Raw genomic sequence first — 18,350 nt, 5'->3', positions numbered from 1 at the left:
TTATCCCCGTTCCCAAAGGGATACTGCAGTTATACTACATACCCATAGGCACCACAATGAAAATTGAAGCTTATACCTAATTAAGGTTTTATACACACCAGTTTCCCCCAGTAAATGCAAATTTTATTAAAAAATTAGATATGTCATATGTTGAAAATGCTCATGGCAAACAATCATTTTGCATTCCTGCAAATAAAATTGTTTTATACTGTAAGCTGGAGGCGAGTGTAACTTATTTTTGTAATAAAGTTTTTATTTTTTTTATGTGTCATTAATATAAATGTGTGTTAGTACAGAGATCTTCTGGTTTAAAAACTTAGAATCGCACACATTTCAGTATGTTTACTTGTATTTACATAATTTTTAGAATAGTGGTTGCCAATAGCCTGTATGTTTCACATTAATTGAATTTTTTGTTACCTTAATAAACCATTTTAGTATGTTGTATGTCAATTACTGGGATAGCTGGGACATGAAGTGTAATTTAAAATTGTCAAGTATTCATTGGAATATGTAAATGTGCCTTGCCAGTTATGAACCTTAAACATAAGTGGATGATGGTAAATTGAGTAGTCAGTGCTTAATGAGGCATTTGCTGTCAGTTTCGTAAACTGCCCATGCTAAAGAAAATACTTTTTCCCTCAGATTTGAGCGTAAAAGTATGATGATGAATCAGCTTCTAAAACTTTAAACATATTGATAAAATATTAGGCTTATGGAAAGTGGGTTTGCTAAATACATGTACCCTTAAGTATAATTTTGAATTTCAATGTAATCCTTGGTGCTGGCAATTCCCAGTGTCAAGGAGTTAATGCTCCCTTCAAAAGAGGTTGCCATGCCTACTGGCACTTTTACTGTCATATATGGTTTTATAAGGAACACTGTCAGGGTGTTTGTATCACTATTATAGTAAATCATAAATTGGGTTTAATGAATTGGGGGCTTGGGAAGAGGTGAAATCCTCCAATTTCTAAATCATTTAAATCTCTCCATTGCTGAAAAATTGAAAAATGCTTTTGTGGTCTCACTAGTGCTACTCTTTTTTTTCCGCTCTGTTGGAAAAACTGAAAACCTATTTTCAGAATTGTGTTAACAATTGGTGCTGGTGAGCAAAGAAGATATGACACTAAGGCACTATGTAAGTTGAAATTGTGGACAAATATCCATCCATTTCAGCTCTAATTAAAGTACAGAGGGAAAATATTGGAAAATGTTAAAATTGACAAGGAAATGTTTTTGTTTGAATGGAATGTAAGCAATGGTGAGTAAGCAAAACTACCAGAATCTTGACAGTGTTCTTTTTAATAATTATGAACTCAAGCCATTATAACTTTTAAAATTAAATATGATTTGCACTGTTCTGATATTGGTGCAGTTTTTTAGCAATATGATCTGAAAGCTAAAGTAAAATGCATGTGATGACAACAATATTGTGCAAAATAAGTTTTCAAAACAAAAAATGTTAACATGTTTTCAAAGCTTTAAATTTGGTTGTTAAAGGAAACAAAACAAACTTCAATATTACATATTAATGATATTGAAGATGGGCAAGTGCATATATAAAAGGTTGGTTTGGTTGTACTGGGTGTTGGTAAACTTGAAATGTTCTACAGCAATAATGCAGTTTTTATGGAATATGATATAAATGAACATAATACACACAGTTCCTATCAGCATGTTAAAGGCAACTGTTTACTATCTAAAGTATTGTACTACTTGCAGTTGTGTTCATGGGGTCTTTCTCTGCTGAAATAGTTGGAAAGAATTGAGAGTATGAGCTCTTATAGTTCCACACCTGCTTGTGCAGATCTGTTCCAAAATTCACAGAGTAGTTGAATTTAAGAAGAAATTAGAAACCTGTGCTGCTTAACACTTCTGGTTTATAAACACTCCAATAACAGGGCATTTTAAAGTATACTTCTTCGTTTTAAAATTCAAGTTTGTTTTTGTTAAAAGGGGGTTGTACAGGCCTGTTACTATTGTGGTTTTTAAAAGAAGCATGGTTAAGTCCAGCTTCACTCAAAACTTAGGTTATGTAAAAAAAACTTTTTACAAGTCTTCAGATAAGTACCTTACCAGGAACTTATTTAGAATGAAGACTGTTTTAAAAATAAACGTTATCCTGTCCTGTGTGCATCCTGCACATTCCAAAGCACCTGAAAGTGAAATTGACTAAAATACTTCCGTTGTCTAAGCTGAGAAATGCAAAAAGTAAATAACAGTGAAAGTAGAAACTATTTTAATAATTTTAATATAAGTAATTAAAAGTTACATTTCCTTGTTTTACTTTTACCTGAATGTCCCTGTAAACACTACAAATCTAAAAGAAGGGAAATTGCTATTGTTGCTAGACTGTGATAACAGGATGACATTAGCACTTCAAATTACACGCCATCTCTTAAAGCGACACTATCAATTTTAAATCAAACTTCTGTCTGAAAATATTACCTGCTATTCTATACATTTCTCACAATTGCTATTACTAAAACCTGTTTTTTCTTTTCCAGTTTGTCACTTTGTGCATTTGTCAGTATTTATAGTCCGTTTCACTCTTCCCTTGTTTAGCCAGTCAGTTACCATATTTGTGTATGCTTTTTACAAAGCAATAGGAGGGGAAAAATTAAGTGTAACATACATAGAAACAGAGACGCAGGTTGGTACCTACATAAAAATAGGTGTGAAATGTTTTTCTGAATTCACTAAGTCTCAAGCTGATAGTGCTCCTTTCATACCAAAATTAATTGCATTCATAAACACATTTGTGAGGACTTAATGAAGAGGATGATGCTTGCTTTAAACCCCATCAGAAGCAGGTATTGGGGGGAATATATATAAATACACACACTAAGAAAAATGAATTGCCATTTCTCAAAATGCACTATAAGCTGAAAACTGTCAGGTTTTGTTTACACAAATATGAAGCATAGATTACTTGGTTCTTAATTCTGTAACCAGCTCAGCATGAGCATGGGGTCTGGCTACATTTTTTGAATTGGGGCTCAAACTGCTAACCAGCCATCTTTGCTAGCTATGAACAGCTGCTATAACTGATCTCAAGTCTGAGAGAGGACTAGCTCCAGCAGCTGAGCCAGGATTTCTAGTGCCAAGCTTCTGCATTGAAGTGCTTTTCTCACTGACTCTGCCTGCCTGCCAAATAAAAATGACAAGTTATTTTCTAGTCATTTTTTCTGCATGGCACTCTGGTAAAGCATAAGAGAGTCTTGCTAAAGATCCTTTTTTTGTGTGTGAGAGGCAGGGAGAAAACAGCAGGGAGAAGGCATACAGCTATTTTGGTTCCCCACAACTTTGTGATGAGATACCAAAATGTGACCACTGAAAACTTGTCCCACCATGCAAAACTAATTTTGTATAATGTTTTTGACCAATTTGATTAAAAATTCTAGTGTAAATTTGCCTGATCTGTGTTCAGACACAGGGCAAAGGAAGCTGACTTTTTTTAGCTTTGTCTGATTTTACAGTACATCTTAGTCATTAAAGGACTTTGTTGCGTGTCAATATTACCTTAAATTCTGATATTTTATTAGTTTATTTAAATTTTGGAGAAAGGGACATTTGTTATGGTGAAGTCCTAGATAAGTTTTTAGCTGGTTGATGGGATAAAGGAGAAGTTCTCTCCCCCCCCCTCCCCCCCCCCGTAAGGTGGTCACTCAAGTGCCTACTGCATAGCTGAGCTCACCTGGGATCACTTGGTCAAATTTAGTGTCATAATATTTTATGAGAATATCTTCATGAAGACTTCCCAGGGCCTCAAAGTTTTCTGAATGTGTGGCAAGAGCTAGATAATTCATTGGAGAGTAGCAGCAGTTGTAACAGTTGTCTGCTGTTCTACATTATCACAAATCTAGGAATATTAGTCCTACTGGTAGGTAAGTAAATATACAACTTACTGACTGTAGTACAGTGTGTCTGGATTCGATTAGTTTAATGTAGTGACAAACTATAAGAAACAGAAAACGCTATGTGGCTCTGTGGCTGCATGAGCTTTCTTGGCTTCTGGATGTTAAAGGAGTCCAACATTATTGGCTCCATGTTACTCTTCACAAGGTGATGTAACTGGTAATATACTAGCCAAAACCAGGAGCACAAGAAGTCTGGTTTCCTTTTAGGCTGAAAGACTGCATTCACCAAAGGGTTGGTGAGGCAGTTACTTAATTTGTTTAAACTCTTCTGTGGGTGACTGGACATGAAGGACTACAGATTTATCTCCTCACCTCTAATGTAAGAGAAATAGCATTGGGGACATGGTTCTAAATATGACATCAGTAGGTTTTTATAATATAAGAACTGCTGTTGTGTTACTGTATTTTATTGGGGTTTTTGTTTTATGCATCACACTTACCAGATCCTTTCCCTCAAATTTGTTTGGTGCATGACCTCTTTAAGATCATATTCCTTTCTAAATTTGTGTGCCAACATGTTTGAAGTACTTTTCATTTGTTCTGTCTTCATCAAAAGTCCTGAATTTTTTTGTAACCATCTCTATTTAATAGCACTCAAGGCTGCATTGTAGTTTAGGTTTTTTTTAAATGGGATGTTGCTTTCTTTGGTTACTGATACATGAGCCATTCCCCCCCCCCCCAACCCAAAAATGTTCTTAGTACATTTCCACTACCCATGAGAGAGAGAGAGAAAAATTTGACCTTTCTAGGCAATGTGATGAGTAAAAACATTATGGAACTCTGGATAAATATTCTATCCTTGAAAATTATCTTCTAAAATTCAACATTTATTGTTCTGTCTGGTCTCAGTGCTTTTATTTCCCTATGACTGAAGATAAATACCTTTAAACTGCCTGTGATCCTAGTGTGGATGCAGTATTAGCTAATTTCTAGAATGTAGTTTTTATTTGGTTTCTCTAATGTATAATGTACTTCTCATGAGAATCTCAAAAGGCCTCACAAATATTAAGCCTCAAAAAACTCCTGTGAGGTAGGGGTGTGTGTGTATCTGTGTGTATGTATGTGTGAGATCTGTCTGTCTCTATCTCACACATACATACAAACACACGACAGTTAAGGCTATGATTTTGTCATGGATATTTTTAGTAAAAGGGACAGGTCACAGGCAATGAACAAAAAATTCATGGAAGCTGTGATCTGTCACTAACTCTTACTAAAAACATCTCTGACCACATGGGGTAAAGAGGGCCCAGCACCCTGCTCCACTGCATGTGGTGGCTGGGAGAGACCCCTGACTGTGGGGCTTGAGGGGGGGGGGGATTCCACACACCTTGAAGGGCTCGGGGTTGCCCTGCGGCAATTCGGGGAGGGATAGCTCAGTGGTTTGAGCATTGGCCTGCTAAACACAGGGGCCATTTGGGGCAAAAATCTGTCTGGGGATTGGTCCTGCTTTGAGCAGGGGGTTGGAGAAGATGACCTCCTGAGGGCCCTTCCAACCCTGATATTCTGTTCTAATTGGGGACTGCAGGGTCCCCTGCTGTCCACTGGGGCTGGGGAGCCTGTGGGATTCCCCGTTGTACTGCAGGGCTGGGGGAGAGTGCCACTGCCTAGGGTGGTTAGGAGTTGCAGGAGTCCCTCTGCTGCCATGGTGGCTGGGCTGCTATGGGGCCCCCGTGTCAAAGTGTCACGGAATCCATGACTTCTGCAATTTCCGTAACGTGCTCATAGTCTTAATGATGGGTAAACAATGCCAAAGAAGCAGGGCCGGCTCCAGAGCCCAGCGGGGCAAGCACCCGCCTGGGGCGGCCCTTTCCTGGGGGGGCGGCAGGCTGGGCTGGCGGACCTGCCGCAGTCATGCCTGCGGGAGGTCCACCGGAGCCCCGGGAGCAGCGGACCTGCCGCAGGCATGACTGCGGAGGGGGCGCTCGTCCCGCGGCTCCAGTGGACCTCCCGCAGGCATGACTGCGGCAGCTCAAGCGGAGCCGCCGGACCTGCGAAACGTCTGCAGCTGCGGGAGGTCCAGCTGAGCGACCAGCGGACCCTCCGCAGTCATGCCCGCGGGAGGTCCACTGCTCCCGCGGCTCGGGGGCGCCTCCCGGGCATGACTGCTTGGGGCGGCCAAATTTGTAGAGCCGCCCCTGCAAAGAAGCTAAGAGAATTGCTAAGGTAACACATAAGGTATTACCTTTTCATCTTGTAGTAGCTAGTAATTTATCTGTTTTTCACTTCTGTCTTGAATCATGATGTGGTATTTGGCTATTTTATGTTTAAGAGAAGTTACTGAGGTGGGCAAAGCAAGGGTGGAGACAATCCATCTTCTTGCTGAGTGTCTGAGCAAACTAATACAGAATGACTTGCAAAGGAAAGTGACCATCAAAGTATTGAATTGTTAATGAAAGACCAGAGCCAAAAGCAAAAAACTGGTTTGTGTGTATTAAATAGGTGTGCCCTCTGTCAATATTTTCAGTAATCAGTCCTGACAAGTCTAGAATATGGTAGGTACTAGCAGTGCATAAACTTCCACAAACTACATCAACCATATTTTAAAAGTATTTTGAGTATTCCATGACATAGATGGCTGATACAAAAAGCCATTTAAAATGCTGCTTAATGACTAGGCCGTCCTTCTGGTTTACTTGTGTGACATAAGGGGCTGTTCTTCTCTAAAATGGTTTCTGTAATTCAGATGGGATCCAAACTTTTTGCCTTTGTCTCCATTTGAGTCTGAAAAAGGATTGTGCTTCCATAGGATAGGTTTTTGGCAAATCTGGGAACTATGCAGGAGTTATTTCTCTTAGGTGTCTTAAAACTAAGTTACTGACCTTTCTGTAACTGTTATAAATGTGCTGTACTGTCCATTCCAATGTAGGAGTGTGCACATCCCAAGCAGATTTGCTGGAATTTTTTCCCCTAGTGGTATCCATTGGGTTGTCTCCAGCACCTCTGGTGTCCTGCACTCACAGTGCTGGTATAATGGGCCCTTTGTTTGTACATGTTCATTCTAATGTAGGTAACTCACAAGCTTGTACAACTGCTTGTGAGTTACCAGCTCCCCTTTGAGCTATGTTGCACATGTCCATTCCAGTAAGTGGAAATGGAGGGAGGGTTTTGGAATGGACATGTGCAACATAGCTCAAAGAACAGCAGTTATGGGAAGGTTAGTAACTTTTTCCTCCCTTCTTTGATTGCTTGTACATGTCCATTCCAATGTAGGTAACTCACAAGCAATTGTACAGGAAGTGGATTCAGATTTCAACGGCAAGCTAACTGCAATACTGCACAGCCAAAGCCAGCATCAGCTCTAGCCTGCTGGGTAATGGCATAGTGTGTTGCAAATACGGACTGACAACCAGGTTGCTACCCTGCAGCTGTCCTGAATCGGGATTTGTGCTAGGAAAGCAGTGGAGGAGGCTCGAGACCTTGTGGAGTGAGCCATCAGATTGGGGAGGGGGGCGCAACATGCCCAAGAGTTCATAAAACACCTGGATGCAAGAACCTAATCCAAGATGAGATTCTCTGTGCGGAAGAAGAGAAGGGGAGACCCTTATTCTTTCTGCTGTTGTGAACAGTTGAGTAGATTTGCGGAATGGTTTTGTCCTATGTATGTAGAAAGCCAGGGCCCTCCTAACAGCTAAAGAGTGAAGGCTCTGTTCCTGTCTGCTCACATGTGATTTAGGGTAGAACAGCAGTAGGAAGATTGCTTGATTGCACTGGAATTGAGACCACCATCATAACTGAGCTTTGTCCTTGAAGACCGTATATGGGGGCTCAGAGGTGAGGGCCTGGATCTGTGAGAATCTTCTGGCTGAAGTGATGGCAACTTTCCAGAAAAGGGTTAACAACAAACACTTTGCTAGGGGCTCAAATGGACCCCGTAAGTTTTGACAGGATGAGGTTCAGGTCCCAGGGAGGGACTGGATCTCTAACCTGGGGTACACCCTCTTCAGGCCTTCAAGAAAATGGATCACCATCTCGTGAAAAAACTGATTAGTTGTCAACCTTGGGATGGAAAACAGATGGCTGCTAGATGAACCCTGACTTGTTGTTTCAGCAGTAAGAGGTACTCTAAAATGAGCTGCAGGGAGGACTGCAAGGGTGAAATTTGCTGTTGAGAACACCAGGTGGAGAAGCGCTTCCATTTTGCAAGGCTGTGGCCCTGGTGGAAGGCTTTCTACCGCCCAGTAGGATCTCATAGGCCTGCCCCCAGCAAGCTTGGTCCTCCGGATTCAGCCATGGACCTTCCAGGCCATTAGATTAAGAGAGCTGAGGTTCGGGTAGAACAGCTGACCAGATCCAGCTGCAGCAGAAGCTTTAGCAGTGCCTTCACTGAGATCTGGGGAGTGGGGGGAACCAATGATGCCTGAGTCACACTGGGCCTATGAGAATGACCTTGCTTGATCTTCATCAGAACCTTGTGAATTAGTAGGGTAGGAGGAAATGTGTAATACAGGTGTCTTGTCCATGGTGAGGGATGTCAGGCTCTGAACTTGCAGAGAGCAGAACTCATATTTCCTGTTGCAGGTGGCAAACAGGTCTATAAGGGGAGTCCCCCACCGTTGGAAGTTGTCCCTCAATGTCCAGTCAGAGAGAGAACACTTGTGAGAGGAGAAAAACATGCTGAGGTGATCTGCCAGCTGGTTCTGTGTTCCCTGTAGGTAGGATGCTTTAAAGCTGATGGAATGAGCAATGCAGAGCTCCCACAGGTGGACTGCTTCCTGATAGGGGAAGAACACATGCTGTCCTGCCTATGTAGACCCTGGCTGTCGTATTGTCCATTAGAACCAGAACAGTCTTGCTCGTAATGTGAGGCAAAAATGCCTGGCAGGCTAGACAAACTGCCCTGAGCTCCCTGACATTGATGCAGACAGAGAGCTCTTGGGACCAGGGGCCTTGAGTCCTGAGGAACCCTAGATGGGCTCCTCAGTTGAGGGCTGATGCGTTAGATGCTACAGAGAACGAGTGATGCCTTGAGAAAGGTACCCCTGCACATACCATGTGGTGATTCAGCCACCAGGTCAGTGAGCTGAGGACCTCAGCAGGCACCATGAGCACTGAGTCCAGATGATGACAAGGGGAGTATACTGTGGCTAGCTAGGCTTGGAGAAGTCTGAGATGTAGCCTTACATGTTGCCCTATATATGTGCATGATGTCATATGGCCCAAGAGGCTCAAACACTTTCACACTGTCATGATCAGATGAGCCTGGAGTGACCTTATCAGGGATGTAACTGTGAAAATGATCGTCTGGAAGCAGGGCTCACTTGCACAGAGTTGAGGATGGCACTGATGATCTGTATCTTTTGGACCTTCAGCAGAAGACCCAATGCACTGAAGGTCAATTGAATAAGATGGATGTCTGCTTCCACCTGAGCTCTGGATTGGCCCTTGACTAGCCAGTCATCAAGGTATGGAAAAATGTGGGCTTTCTTCTGAGAGAGGCTGCTACTATTGTCATGCATTTGGTGAAAACTCTCAGGTGGCTGAGAGACCAAATGGGAGCACCGCAAACTGGTATTGACCTTGATTCACTACAAATATTAAATGTCTGTGGCCTTGGAAGATCAAATATGGAAGTAAATGTCCTTTAGGTGAAAGATTGCATACCAGTCCTCTGGATCCAGTGAGGGAATGATGGAAGCCAAAGAGACTATGTGGAACTTTAAGTTCTTGGGATAGCAATTGAGATGACACAGACCTAAAATGGACCACCCTTTGCTTTCAGAATTAGGAAGTAGGGGGACTAGAACCCCTTTCTTTTTAGGTGAAATGGAAACTCTTCCATGGCTGCCACCCCAAAGAGGGATTTGACTTCTTGTTCCAACAGTTGCTTGTGAGAAGGGTCCCTGAAGAGAGGCAAGGAGGGGGAGTGGGGTAGACAGAAGTTAGATAGTGTAACCCAGTTCTACTGTACTGAGAACCCACTGATCTGAAGTAATCTGAGTCCAGACATCCAGGAAGTGGGAAAAGCAGTTGCAGAAGAAGGGGATAGCTGACTCCAATGTAGAGAGGTTTACAATGCTGACCTTGTGTCTCGTCAAAACAAGTGCTTTGAAGATCCTGCATGTCTGGGGCTGAACTACGGAGGACCTGCTGAGGAGGATTTGGGAGGAGGTCTGCACCTCAATCCCTTGCTCTATCTGACTATGAGAAGTAACCTGTAGTGCTTGTTTGTACAGCCCCAGGGATTTCAAGGTTGCCGTTGAGTCCTTGAGACCATGCAGCCTAGCATCTGTTTGCTCGGAAAAGAACAATGACCCTTCAAAGGGACAGTCTTGTATTGTTACACCTCATGTGGGAGCCACAAGGACTACAACCATAAGCTCTGCACATAGTTACCACTGTAGCCATTTGTCTTGCTGTGGAATCCAGGGCTACCTGAAGAGAGGATCATGCCTCTGTCTTCCCTTCTTTGACTAAGGCTTAGAGTCTGGGGGAGCAGATCTTTAAATTTTAGCATAGACTCCCACATATTGAATTCATAGTAAATCAGCAAGCATTGCTGGATCACTATGTGATGCTAAAGGCCCTCTGTGGAATTTGCTTTTCATCTGAACAGGTCTAATTTATTTGGATCCTTCACCTTGAGTGTAGGATCAGTCTATCCTTGGCAATCCCTTTTTGTTGGTAGCCGCTACACCCAGGGATCCCACAGGAGGATGCAAAAAAAAAAACAAAAGGAATTCAGACCCTTTGGTGGGTACAAAGTACTTGTGCTTTGCTGTAGGCAGGAGAGAGGCAGGGGTTTGCCACAGGGCCTTTTTACTGGGTCCATAATGGCCTCATGTGGTAAAACCGCTCTAGAGGGGCCTGTAGATCACAATCTCTGAGACTGTGTGTTGTCTCTGACCACATTTGCTTGGACCCTCAAACTTGAGGCTATCTGCTTTGAGAAGTCCTAGTGCGCCCTGTGGTGATCTTGTGGCAGGGAGACCCCTGGTGCCACTACCGCCTTATCTTGAGAGGAGGAGTCTATAATGGGGTGATAATTCTCCACTGGTTCCTTGCTGTCTGCAGGAGCCTATGGGGTTTCTTCCTGAGGCTCAGTAGCGGAGCCCAGATCATTGGTGTCTCAGCACAGTACAAGGGTGTGATTGTGTTGAGGAGGTGCCCTATGTTGGGGACCCCTCCAAGAGTTCCAAAATGGCCACTGCATAGTTGCTGGTCCCCATGGAATTGCTGTCCTCTGAGCCATGGTGGAACAGGAATAGCCCAAGGAGCAGTGAGCTCCTCTGTGGTGATGAGAATAAGATACCACCTCCAAATCTGACAAGGAAGCTGAGCTGCGAGGCAGAGACTAGGGCTGTGTCGTACTCCTTGTTGCCAGAGATGGGCTCTGGGGTGGAGATCTTGAGGCTGTCAATGGGGCTTCCCCCCTCCCCCCACAATGGTGGCCGTGGCACTGAGTGAAGTCTTGGAGATGGCACTACTGGTGCCACCAAGCAGCAGTGAGTTAAGTATTGACCTTCTGGGCATGCTGGTACCAATAGGGTAAGAAGGTCCCGGGCTGCTGAAAACGCCTCAAGAGTTGATGGTACCACAAACTGGTTGGTACGCTGTCTGGCCTGATGAGGAGGCTCCTGTGCTGAAGTCTGTGGTGCTTGCAACAGCACCAGGATTGGAGGCACCTGATGTTGTGCCAGAGGAGAAGAGTCCCAACATGGGTCTCATTCTATCCCAGTCTCCTTTTGCCTTTGGCACCAGGGAGCAACTCTTCTCTTGATATTTATAGTGCTGCTTCTTTGTCTTCCCCTGTGCCTATCAGTGCCGACAATCCCAGGTCATGGGAGGAGTGCTCTGCACCAAGGCTGAGGTGCTCAGCGTCGAGTCTCAGCACAGCTCAGAGGCAGGTTTTAAGGCTGCCTCCATGAGGATAATTTGCAGTCTTGCTGTTTGCTCCTTTTTGGTTCTGGGATCTGAAGCCCCTAAAGATTTGGCAGCAGTCTTTCCTATGAGCTTCCCCCAAGCACTTGAGACAACTTGAGCGCATGCTCACTCAGACTTGCCACAGGAGGCACGCAGGACTTAAAACCTGGTGACTGAGGCATGCCCCAGCACTGAGGAAGCAGACCCTGCTAGCTAAGCATGGAGGTGTCAAACTATCTAAGTTTTAAAAATTATTTAAACTACCAACTACATTAACTGTTTACACTAAGGCCTGTCTGAGCAAAAAAAAAGGGTTCCAGCAATCATCACAGCTGGTAAGAAGGAACTGAAAGGTTGGTGGGGCTCTTTATATCAGTGCTTTGAGTATGCGACACCAGAAGTCACTGATATCACTAGGGGAAAAAATTCCAGTAACTGTGCTCAGAGCACACATGCACCTACACTGGAATGGACATGTGTATGTGACAGTTTTATAGTTTGAAATTTTTCATGCCATAGGCTATGTCTACACTATGGTGAATAATGTAGCTGGAGTTGATGTACCTAAGGTCAAGTTACTGCAGGGTCTACACCACGGGGGGTCGATGTGAGAAACTCTCCTGTCACCTTACCTTACTCTTCTTGTTGGGGGTAGAGTACAGGGGTCGACTGGAGAGCTATTTGCTGTTGATTTGGAGGGTATTCACTAGACCTGCCAAATTGACCAGCAGTGGATCAATCTCAGCCGGGCTGTAGTGTAGACCTGCTCATAGTAATCTAACTTTAAACAGAACATTTTAAGTCACTTTTCACTGCAGCACCACATTTGTTGAATAAAAACTATTTAAAGTACACATATTTTAGATCACATTGCTTCTACCTGTTAAACCCAGTGAATTTTTTGTTTCTGGTAAAACTCTTGCACTACATGTTATGGCTTACTGCTCAGAATGTGGACCATACTGCATAATCTAAAGACCCCTGGGATACATTCTCAAAATAGTCAAACTACCAGCAGATGTCTCTCAAAATGTGAAAATAACCAAAAAAATCAAACCAGCACTGTAACCTGCCTTATTCACAAATTCACCCTCATGGTGTCTTTTGCTCTTCAAAAGCCTCAATAAATGGGCCTTGATGGCAGTAGATTTAGGCTGTAACACAAAGGGGATGAGTTTCAAAGCCTGTACCTGTGGTGTGTCTAGAAATAGACCAAAAAGTGTATTGTTAATTTAAATTTCCTTTCTATGTACTCCCTACCTGGAGAGGTATTTAAGGTCTTAAAGTAGATGGGGTAGGAAGCATCACTCCCAACTACATGCTCATTTATATTTTGAAACAATATGTAAATTACTAACATGCCTGAAGGTATTGTGGAAGAAAATAATCTCTTAGCCCAGTGGGGCAGTCCTCTCCTATGGGTAATGAAGTATCAGTGACTTTGCAGATTGCCCACAAAGAGGCACCTTTTTTAAAGGTCCCTCTAGCTATTCAGTATTAAATACAGTATAGAGGTCCACTAGGTGTTGTCCATATTAAAAAAGTTGCACAGGTTTAACTAAATTTTAAATCTTTTAAGTTCAAATCTCTAACGAAGACATACTTCTTAACTCTTGCCTAGCTTAGCTTAAATTGATCATTGCTGCTGCAAGCTAAACCATTGTTGAGGGTTAATCCAGTATAACTATTTATTTTATATTAAATGTGTTTAGAAAAGGTCTACATTAAATAAGTTAGAGGCTAATAAAGGCTGAAACCAGTTTCCAGTATAAAGCCATGTTTTAACCACACCCACTGATTTTAGTCTGGAAAATTGGTTTGGTCTGATTGTCAGAGTGAAGGTAATAGTAATTATGTAAAGCTTGAAGACTCATTGTTTTGTGTTTACATGTAATTTGAAATAAATCCTGATTTGAAATGTTATGTAGAAATTAAAGAGAAGGGACTATTAGATCTAGTCTAACTGTATAGTTCACAGCTCATTAACTCAATTTATCTCTACTACTGAGCCCATAATAGGCCTTGTATTTGGCTTAAGTAGACTTTCCAGAACAGCATCCAGTATTTATTTGGAAAATCCACCACTTCCCTATGTAGTTTGTTCTAATGGTTAATCACCTTCACTTAAAAACGAGCTCATTTCCAATTTGTGGTGGTGTAGCTTTAGCTTCCATCCATTGATTCTTATGGCTTTTGCTGCTAAATTAAGGAGCCCTTTAGCATACCCAGTATTTTCTCCTGGGAAAGGTACCCCACTCTCTGTAGAATTCTATTGCCTCATGCTCAACTAGCTACTTAGTGCCCCTTTTGATCTATAAGCCACATTTCCTCAAATGTATCCACTACGTGAAATGGGTTTTAAATAAAGCTGATTACTTTAGATGGCCATATCCCATCCTACTTCCATTCATGTACATAGGATTGTTTTGCCATTGACTTCACTTACCTGCAAGCAGAATACAACCCTACAGATCTTTGGCTGTCACTCAGACAGAAGATATCCACCCTGAAGAGGAAACTTGCTACCATTCCTCCCCTTCAACTTACTTGGCAACTGCCTTCTTCTAATCTATAAGTAGGTATTTGTGGCCAATTTCTAGCAATACAGAGACTAGGGCCAGCTCCAGGGTTTTTGCCGCCCCAAGCAGCGGGAGGAGAAAAAAAAAAAAAGCTGTGATTGGCAGCAGCTCCCCCGTGCTGCTTTTTTCTTCAGTGGCAGGTCCTTCCCTCCACGAGGGACCTGCTGCCAAAGAGCCCAACTTGCTGCCCCTTCCCCCTGGCCACCTCAAGCACCTGCTTGCTGAGCTGGTGCCTGGAGCCGGCTCTGCAGAGACCATGGAAAGAAAGGAGTATGTACCATCTGCGTGCAGCTCACTAGTGCAGCACTTGTACACAAGCAGTGGTGGCTTATTATAATCAATGTAGTCATATAAGAGTGAGGTCTGGACCGTGCAATCTCTGGGTCACTCACAAGTCACAATACTACTTCGGCATGGAGGTGAATGGTCAGCTAGAGGAAGACAAGGTAGAGGAAACAGAGCACCTTGGTCCTTTTTCCATTCTCCCCATGCCCCCAGCTGCGAGGAAAACTCCATGGAGGGGCTAGTTACTGGATAAATAAGGCTTATACAGAAAGGCTTAAGAGCCATTTGCTTTCAGTATCCCTCTGTGTTGCAAATGGAGTATAAATCCCTTTCATTATATGGGGCAGCTGACAAGGGATTGAATTCCAACCTAGTATCTGTCAGTAACAAAATCCTGCTACTTATCCGCTACCACTTTCTCAGTACCAAAGCTGGTAATATTGACACCTGAGCTGGCATTTACAACAGAAGCCCCAATCTCCATCAAACTCTATGTTGTCAGAAGTCGCTACTTCTCTCATACCAATCTCTGTACCAAGAATACTAGAAGGAGTGGGTGCCAAGAGTAAATGAGTACTGACCACCACCACCTTTAGAACACATCTACTTCTCTCCTCCTCCCTAATACCGTATTGTCCCGAGTATAGGCCGCACTTTTCCCCCCTAATTTAAGTCTTTAAACTAGGGGTGCGGCCTATAAGCGGGATCTTGCCAAAAAAAACCCAATAAAAATACTTTAAATCCCAGCCGCGGCGGGGAATCAGAGCGCTCTGGGCTGCCCGCCGCAGCGGGGAATCAGAGTGCTCTGGGCTGCCCGCCGCGGCGGGGAGCCCAGAGCGCTTTCAATCCCAGCTGCGGCGGGGAATCAGAGCGCTCCGGGCTGCCTGCCGCAGCGGGGAGCCCAGAGCGCTTTCAATCCCAGCCGCGGCGGGGAGCCCAGAGCGCTTTCAATCCCAGCCACGGCGGGGAATCAGAGGGCTCCGGGCTGCCCGCCGCGGCGGGGAGCCCAGAGCCCTTTAAATCCCAGCCGCGGCCGGGACTCAGAGGGCTCTAGGCTGCCCGCCGCGGCGGGGAGCCCAGAGCGCTTTCAATCCCAGCCGCGGCGGGGAATCAGAGCGCTCCGGGCTGCCTGCCGCGGCGGGGAGCCCAGAGCGCTTTCAATCCCAGCCGCGGCGGGGAGCCCAGAGCGCTTTCAATCCCAGCCACGGCGGGGAATCAGAGGGCTCCAGGCTGCCCGCCGCGGCGGGGAGCCCAGAGCGCTTTCAATCCCAGCCGCGACTCAGAGTGCTCTGGGCTGCCCGCCGCGGCGGGGAGCCCAGAGCCCTTTAAATTCCAGCCGCAGCCGGGACTCAGAGGGCTCTGGGCTGTCCGCCGCGGCGGGGAGCCCAGAGCTCTTTAAATCCCAGCCGCGGCCGGGACTCAGAGGGCTCTAGGCTGCCCGCTGCGGCGGGGAGCCCAGAGCGCTTTCAATCCCAGCCGCGGCGGGGAATCAGAGCGCTCTGGGCTGTCTGCCGCGGCAGGGAGCCCAGAGCCCTTTAAATCTCAGCCGCGGCGGGGAATCAGAGTCCCAGGTTTTCTGTGGCTCCACCCAAGTCACCTACATTCAGACCCATTCCAGGGTAGCAGAAACAAGTCCAAACAAAAGTCCAAATTAATAATTCTTCTGCCCTCTTGGGCTACCGTTCTCTTCTCTACTTAAAAATCCTGTCTCAGGGCTCCCTCCCACAGGAGCCTACATTACTCCCGCTGTGAATTTCCCTCTGTAGAAAAGTCCTGCCTTCCCCCAGTCTCTCCCTAGATCTTGCCCCCATTTTTTCCAGGGCCCACCACGGGTACCAATCCTGTCCCTCTGGCCTTCCTTAGTCTGCCTACCCCAGGCCTTTCCCGGGGAGGGAACTCCTTACCTCCTCTCTCATGGGTCTTCCCTCCACAACTGAGCTCCCTCAGTTAACTTATTAGGCCTTGCTCTGCCTCTTCTGGCCAGGAGGCAGTTAATTAATCAGCCACCCTACAGATGCAGAGCATGACTAACTGGAGTGTTTGTCCCTTATCTTGCAGGTGATGGGGATTAAGCCCCATCGCACCAATCTAATCCAGGTTTTTAAACTATAATTTGAAAATATGAATTTTTTGGTGAGTTTGCACACAGCCTAAGATTTTAGTGAGAAAAATAGGCCTTTACAAATTGCATGTGTATATTTTCTTTAAGTTAAAAAAAGTTAAATTTAATTTTTTTAAAATAGCACCAAACTTTAAGGGTGCGGTTTATAATCAGGAGCGGCCTATACTCGGAACAATACGGTATCCCACCATAAAAACAGAGATCAGGGAACGGTTCCCCTGAGATGAGGGCCACTCATTTCTAAGCATCAGCTTACCCTTCATACCTCTGGCACTTTTGGTCTAAACAGTCCAACCAACCCTACCTTTACAATCTTGTACCATGGTGATTCTGGGCTTACTGAAATCCACCCTCAAAACTGTCTAGAAGTAGATCTCCCTCTCTCTCATTGTGCAAGCAAAGGTTGCACAATTCTGCAATTTCAATACTCCCTCCTGAGACCACCCAAGTCCCCTGGCCTTAAGATGGTTAGAGGGCCACATGAGGAAGAGGCAGGTTCCAAAGCTCTAGACCAGAATAGGCCAATCTCTACTCAAAGGTTCCTCCTCATCTCTGCCTGATGAAGTACCCTCCTCCGCTCCAACAACAGCTGACATGATTTTAGACCTTTTCAGGAACTGCTCACTTGGTTAGCAATACCTATTAAAAGCATACTGGGACCCCTATAAATCTCTGGCATACCTCAGCTGCCTTAGCCAACACTTGCAAAGCAAGCAGATTTCAAGCTTTGCAGAAAAGATTTGAACAATTTTACTCTCAACATGGGTCATAGATCCCTGGTGGTCTCAGCAGTCCACGAGAAATCCAAACCACCTTGCCCAGTGAAGTCTACTCCCACAGACAGCCCCTAAAAAGCTCAACATCTTTGTGGGAAAAGGCTTATTCCACTGACTCACTGTAGTTGTGACAGTGCTTGCTAATTTGCTCAGTATGAAAAACTGGGACAAAGCAACCCTTTATGTCTAACTTCAAGATGCTAGTGAGCCACTTAAGGCAATAATATCTGAAGGTCAATTAGTGGTAAAAACATGCAAGCAGCCATGAATGCTTTGGTTATGGCAATTAGATCCGTGACCACGGTAGTCACAATAAGGAACGTGTTGTGGCTATAAATGTCAGGTATCCCAAAGGAGATACAGAATAACATTGAAGACTTGCTCTTTGAAGGCACAGACTTATTTAACACTTGTTCTGAAGATGATGTGCATTCACTGAAGGATTCCAGAGCCGCTTGACAATCCCTTGATATTTATACTCTGGGTCTCCAGGAAAAACCCCTTCAAATATCCAAGACAGACCAGTCAGAACACCCACTATTCTCAACAACAGCCTGCTGATTACCCTAAGGAAGAAGCCTAGGTTATCCTAAAGGGGAATACTATCATCTGCAGCACTAGCCATCCTGCTTCATCATCTAGGCACCAGGCTTGACATACAAGAAGTCACATCTCAGCCAGTACATAACCAGACTCTCTCTCTCCCCCTGCAAACCCTTCAGATGCTGCCTTTCTTTATTTTCTTCATCTTAGACTGGAAGTACTAATGACAAATGGGCACAAGAAGTCACCTCCCAAGAGTATG

General features: G+C 44.5%; 1 protein-coding gene across 5 annotated transcripts in view; it reads left to right on the top strand.

Moving 5' to 3' along the window:
* LOC123366080 (synaptotagmin binding cytoplasmic RNA interacting protein) overlaps positions 1-261 on the top strand; it is a 34,932-nt gene extending 34,671 nt beyond the window's left edge. For all 5 annotated transcript variants that reach the window (XM_045009192.1, XM_045009191.1, XM_045009189.1 and 2 more), the window contains exon 11: positions 1-261. This exon is cut by the window's left edge. The gene's annotated coding sequence lies outside the window, so the exon portion shown is untranslated.
* Positions 262-18,350: the final 18,089 nt, after the last annotated feature.

This window comes from Mauremys mutica, chromosome 3 (assembly GCF_020497125.1).
Source record: "Mauremys mutica isolate MM-2020 ecotype Southern chromosome 3, ASM2049712v1, whole genome shotgun sequence".
NCBI lineage: Eukaryota > Metazoa > Chordata > Testudines > Geoemydidae > Mauremys > Mauremys mutica.
This window is presented reverse-complemented; position numbering and strand designations above follow the sequence as displayed.